We start from the raw sequence: 7,355 nt of genomic DNA on the forward strand, positions 1-7,355 counted from the left end.
GGGAGGAGGAGTTGAGACCACCCTGAGACTCCATAGTGAATTCCAGGTCAGCCTGAGCTAGAGTGAAACCATGTCTCAAAAAAATAAAAATAAAAAATAAAAATTTAAAGCCAGAAGGGCTTGGAATGATGAATTGCAAGTTCTGAAAGAGAACAACTATCAACCAAGATTACTTTATCCTGCAAAGCTATCTATCCAAACTGAAGAAAAACTAAGGACATTCCACAACAAAAACAGGCTAAAGGAATTTATGACAATCAAGCCAGCTCTACAGAAAATATTTGAATGAATCCTTCACACTAAAGAGAAAGCAAAGTATACACATGAGGAAACAGGAAAACATAAACAACCCATACACAAATAACAGTTAAAACAAGAGAGTCAATGTAAAACAGGAAACACAACAAAACAAGAAGAATGGTGAGAATAAACACATAACTTTCAATAATAACTTTTAATATCAATAGCCTCAATTCCCCAACCAAAAGTCACAGGCTTGAAGACTGGATTAAAAGGCAGGATCCTGCCATTTGTTACTTCCAGGAAACTCATCTCTCAATAAAAGATAGACACTGCCTTAGAGTGAAAAGATGGAAAATGGTATTTCAAGCAAATAGGCCTAGAAAACAAGCAGGGGATACTATCCTAATATCTAACAGGATAGACTTCAAACCAACATTAGTGCAGAAAGATAAAGAAGCTCACTTTAAATTGATTAAAGGAACACTCCAACAGGAGGACATTACAATCCTATGCATATGCCCCTAACATGGGGGCTCCCAATTTGATCAAACAAATGCTATTAGACCTAAGGTCACAGATAAAACCAAACGCAATTGTAGTAGGTGACTTCAATACACCACCATCATCAATTGACAGGTCATCCTGACAAAAAATAGACAGAGAGATATCTGGATGAAATGATGTCATGGAACAAATGGATCTAACAGATACATACAGAACATTGCATACAAATGCTGTGGAATATACATTTTTCTCAGCATATTATGGAACATTCCCAAAATATACCATGTACTAGGACACAAAGCAAATCTTTTTTTATTTTTTTTTAATTTTATTTATTTATTTATTTAGTGACAGACACAGAGAGAAAGACAGAGAGAGGGGGAGAGAGAGAATGGGCGCGCCAGGGCTTCCAGCCTCTGCAAACGAACTCCAGACGCGTGCGCCCCCTTGTGCATCTGGCTAATGTGGGACCTGGGGAACCGAGCCTCGAACCGGGGTCCTTAGGCTTCACAGGCAAGCGCTTAACCGCTAAGCCATCTCTCCAGCCCACAAAGCAAATCTTAATAAACACAGGAAAACTGAAATAATCTCTTGTACTCTATCTGACCACAAAGGGATTTAACTACAGATTAGCAACAATAAAAACTATAGAGCATACAGACACTCAAAGAGACTAAACAGTACAGTATTGAATGATGAATGAGTTATTAAAGAAATCAAAACAGAAAACAATATGCAAAACAATAAATGCAATGTGCTATATAAATGGGCTGAAGGACAAACATCACATGATCATCTCAATAGATGCAGAAAAGGCATTTGACAAAATTTAACATCCCTTCATGGTAGAAGTCCTACTGGGCTGCAGAGATGGCTTAGCTGTTAAGCGCTTGCCTGTGAAGCCTAAGGACCCCCATTCGAGGCTCAATTCCCTAGGACCTATGTAAGCCAGATGCACAAGGGGGCACATGTGCCTGGAGTTCATTTATAGTGGCTGGAGGCCCTGGAGCACCCATTCACTCTCTCTCCTCTCCTCTCTCTCTCTCTCTCTCTCTCTCTCTCTCTCTCTCTCCTTCTTTCTCTCTGTCACTATCAAATAAATAAATAAAAATAAACAAAAAAAAAGTCTTACAGAAACTGGTAATAAAATAAATAAAAATAAAATAAAAGCTATTTATCACAAACCTACATCCAACAAATACTAAATGGGAGAAAACTTGAAGCTTTTCCACTAAAATCAGGAAAAAGACAAGAATGCCCACTGTCCCCACTCTTATTAGTATACTACTAGAAATCTTACCTATCACCATAAGACAAGAGACACTCATAAAAGAGATAAAAATTGGAAAGAAAGAGATATTATTCTACACATAAAGGATCCTAAAGAGTACCAGCAAACTGTTAGAGCTGAAGAACAACTTTAGCAATATAGCAGGATAAAAACTAAATACACAGGACTGGGCAGGGTAGCACACACCTTTAATCCCAGCACTCAGGAAGCAGATGTAGGAGGATCGCCATGAGTTTAAGGCCACCCTGAGACTAAATAGTGAGTTACAGGTCATCCTGAGCTAGAGTGAGACTCTACCTCAGAAAGCAAAATTAATAAATAACTAAGTCAGTACCTTTTCTATATACTAACAATAAATATATGGAGGATTAAATCTTGGAGTCACTCCCATTCACAATTGCCTCAAAAAATAAAATAAGGTATTTGGCCAGATGTAGTGGTGCACACATTTAATTCCAGCAATTGGGAGGCAAATGTAAGAGGATCACAATGAGTGTGAAACCACCCTGAGACTACATAGTGAATTCCAGGTAAACCTGAATTAGATCAAAACCCTACCTCGAAAATCCAGAAGAAAATAGTAATAAAATAAAGTACCTTGGAATAAATCTAACCAAGGAATTGAAGGATCTTTACATGAAATCTTTAAATACACTCAAGCAAGAAATTGCAGAAGGGGGTTCCGGTCAAGATGGCACTTGCCTAACAGCGCTGCAACTCCCAGGAGGGAGATACAAGGAATTAAGGGGTCACTGCGACTTTTCAGGGAGAGCAATCTCTAATAGATTGCCAGTGGGAGGGTGCAGAGGGGCAAAAAAGGGAATCAGCTGATTCCCATGCTCTCAGATAACCCACTGTTCCCCAAATCTCCCCAAGCAGACAGACCAGTCAGAGTCCAAGACTCAGGCTACTATTGCAGTAACTGCAGGCAAAGAGACCGAGGCCAGTAGTTCCACCTGTGCCACCAGGCAGAGGCTATTGCCAGGATCCACCCCCCTCTCCTACCCCATGCATTCACATATCTCCCCACCACCCTGCATGTCTTCAGATCCCCCTAACCCTCACCACTTCGGCCCCTCTCCACCCCACCCACTTCAACTTCGGAACCACTCCACTCCACCCCACCCCTCACCTTACCCCACCACCAAAATAATTGAAGAAAACTTTCCCACTCTCTCGAAAGGAAGGCCCATCAAGATATAAGAAGCTAACAGAACTGCAAACGGATTGGACCAAAGGAGAAACTCTCCAAGATATATTATCATTAAGACTGTAAACATTGACATCAAAGAGAAATTCCTAAAAGCAACTAGGGAAAAACACATCCCATTTAAAGGTAACCCCATCAAAATCATTTCAGACTTCTCAGTGGAAACCATGAAAGCCAGAAGGGCCTGGAATGGAACACTGTAAAGTCTAAGAACCTATGGCTTCCAACCCAAACTATTCTATCCAGAAAAAGTATCCCTCATAATAGATGGTGAAAGAAAAACCTTTCATGACAAAACTAAGGTTTATAACAATATGAACACAAAACAAAACCTACAGAGAGTAATTCAGGAAATTCTCCACACAGAAGAATCAAATAATGAAGCTCAAGTGCCAAGAAGAAGCAGACACAATAACCTAATTTAGAGAAAGCACAACAAAATTCAAAGTCCATGAAAACACCAAACCAAATAAACCAAGATAATATGGCAGGGATCAAATCAAACCTCACGGTCATTACCCTAAATATCAATGGCTTTAATTCACCCATCAAGAGACACAAGCTAACAAGGGGGATCAGAAAATTAGACCCCTCAATCTGTTGTCTTCAAAAAACCCACCTTACCACTAAAGCCAGACACTTCCTCAGGGAGAAAGGGTGGAAAACAATATTCCAAGTAAATGGGAGTAAGAAACAAGAAGACATAGCTATAATAATATTGGATAAAATAGACTTCAAACCAAAAATAATCAAAAAAGACAAAGAAGGCCACTTCCTACTGATCAAGGGAACAATCCAGCAGGAGGATATTACAATCACCAACCTTTATGCACCAAACACAGGTGCACCACAATTCATTAAAAAAAAAAAAAAAAACTACTTGACAATAAAACAGAAATAACCACTAACACCATCATAGTTGGAGACTTCAATATACCCTGATCAGCAATAGATAGATCATTCAAACAGAAACTCAACAGGGAAGTGAGAGAGCTCAAGAAAACCATAGCACATTTAGACCTAATGGACATCTACAGAACATTCCAACCCAAATCAACGAACTACACATTCTTCTCAGCAGCCCATGGAACCTTCTCTTAAATAGATCATATACAAGGTCACGAAGCCTGCCTCCATATATTTAGAAAGATTGACATAATCTCCTGCATGATATCTGATCACAATACTATATTGCTAGAAATTAACAACAAAAGACCCACCAAAAATCCCATCAGCTCCTAGAAACTGAATAGCACACTTTTTAACAATAAATGGGTAGTGAACAAAATAAAAAATAAATCTGAGAAATTTCTAGAAAGGAATGAAAATGAGAACACATCATACCAAAACTTATGGGACACAATGAAGGTGGTGTTAGGGGAAAAGTCATAGTACTAAATGCCTTCATAACAAAGACAGAGAGATCCCAAATCAATAACCTAACCATCCACCTAAAGGTACTGGAAAAGCAAGAAGAATCCAACCCAAAAAGCTCCAGATGGATAAAAATAATTAAGATCAGAGCAGAAATTGATGAATTGGAAACTAAGAAAACAATTAAGAAAATTGATGAAACAAAGAGTTGATTCTTTGAAAAAATAAACAAGATTGACAAACCCCTGGCCAATTTGATCAAGCAAAAAACAAAATAAAATAAAAGGCACTTCAATTAAAATTAGAAATGAAAAAGGAGAGAACACAACAGACATATGTGAAATTGGGGAGAGTCACGAGGTCTTACTTCAAAAACCTCTACTCCACAAAACTAAAAAATATGAAGGAAATGGATAAATTCCTATACACATAACTACTACCAAAGCTAAACTCAGAGCAGCTTAATCTCCTAAACAAATCTATCAGACCCATCAAAATTGAAAAGTTATTTAAAAACCTCCCCCAAAACAAGAGTCTGGGACCAGATGGCTTCTCAGCTGAATTCTATCAAACCTTCATGCAAGAACTCAAAACAATCTTTCTCAAGATGTGCCTCACAATTGGTGTACAGGGAAAGTCCCCCAATGCCTCTATGGAGCTAGTATCACCCTAATACCAAAACCAGGCAGCGATGCCACAAGAAAAGAAAACTTCAGGCCTATTTCCCTGATTAACTTAGATGCAAAGATCTGAAAATCCTCACAAGCTGAAATCAACAACACATCAAATCTATTATTCACCTTGACAAAGTGGGCTTCAATCAGAAACACAGGGGTGTTCCAAATATGGAAATCTGTGAGTGTAATATACCATATAAACAGGGCTAAATACAAAAAATGCATGATCATTTCAATATATGCAGAAAAGGCCCTTGACGAAATACATCACTTCGTGATCAAAATATTGGAGAGAAACGGCATGATCAGTTTAGATCTTAACACAATAAAGGCTATATACAAAGCTCCTAAAGCCCAAATATTACTTAATGAAGATAGACTGAAGGAATTTCTTTTTTTTTTTAATTTTTTTTAATTAAATAGTTTTGTATTCAGTAAATACAGTCAGTTTAGTACCATTATTAGGCTCATCCATGTCCTACCCTCTCCCCTTGGCCCCTCCTTGTTGAGGTATATGGGTCATGCATTGTGGAGTTAGCCCACAGTTATGGGTAAGATAAATGTCTGCATATCATGACCCAACATGTGGCTCTGACATTCTTTCTGTCAGACTGAAGGAATTCCCATTGAGATCAGGAACAAAACCAGGGTGTCCACTCTCACTTATGCTCTTCAATATAATACTGGAAGTCCTAGCTCAAGCAATAAGACAGGAGAAAGAAAGAAAGGGGTTACAATTTGAAAAGGAAGAAGTTAAGTTAGCTCTATTCACAGATGACATGATTCTATTATGTAAGAGATCTGAGAAACTCCATTCCAAAACTCTTAAAGGTGATAAGCTCTTTCAGCCCAGCAGCAAGATACAAATCAATGCACAAAAATTAGTACCCCTTCTATATGCAAATGAATAGATACAGAGACAGAAATAAGTGACATTGTCCCATTTTCAATAGCAACAAAGAAATAAAATAAAATACCTTCAAATAACATTAACCAAAGAAGTGAAAGATCTATATGATGATAAGATAAAAACACTCAAAAAAGAAATTGAGGAGGACTTAAGAAAATGGAAAGACCTCCCATACTCCTGAATAGGCAAAATTAACATTGTGAACATGATAATTCTTCCAAAAGAAATCTACATATTTAATGCAATTCCCATCAAAATCCCAGCATTGTTCTACACAGAGATAGAAAAATTGATCTCAAAATTCATATGGAAAAGCAGAAGGCCTCAGATATCCAAGAATATCCTCAGCAAAAAAACACCTCTGGAGGCATCACCATACCTGGTTTAAAGCTATATTACAAAGCCATAGTCATAAAAGCAGCATGGTACTGGCATAAAAACAGGAGTATAGACCAATGGAATAGAATTGAGGACCTGGACTTTGGGTCAAGTAACTACAGCTACTTGATATTTGACAAAGGCCCTAACAATATAGGCTGGAAAAAAATACAGCATCTTCAACAAATGGTGTACGACAAACTGGATAACCATATGCAGGAAATTGAAACTTGATCCACACATCTCACCATGCACAACACTCAAGTCCAAATGGATCAAAGACCTCAATATAACATCAAAATCTCAGTAACAACTGTACAAAAACTTATCAGGAACATTCCATGATTTAGGAACAGGAAAGGACTTCCTGAACAAAGCCTCAATATCACAGGATCTTAAACAATCACTCAACCAATGAAGCTGAAAAGTTTCTTCACAGACAAACATACAATAAGCAGAGCCAATAGATTACCCACAGAATGGGAGAAAAATTTTGCCAGCTATACAATTGACAGAACACCAGATTCACAAGGTTCCAAAGAGGGTACAACGAAAACTGACCATTATCTCCTCCTGTTTCTGCTTCTCGCTCTCCCTCTCTCTTCTCTCTGATTTCTCTATCTCTTTTATATCACGTATACTTTTCTTCCTTCTCTTATTGGGCACTAACTTGTAACTCCTGGTACCAGCAGGTGGATATCATCCACAAAGAGCTTTTGATCACAGAGACCTACAAGGTCTCCCCAAAGAAGACAGATTTATGTCAGA

Source organism: Jaculus jaculus, chromosome 10 (assembly GCF_020740685.1).
Source record: "Jaculus jaculus isolate mJacJac1 chromosome 10, mJacJac1.mat.Y.cur, whole genome shotgun sequence".
In the NCBI taxonomy this organism is placed as follows: Eukaryota; Metazoa; Chordata; class Mammalia; order Rodentia; family Dipodidae; genus Jaculus; species Jaculus jaculus.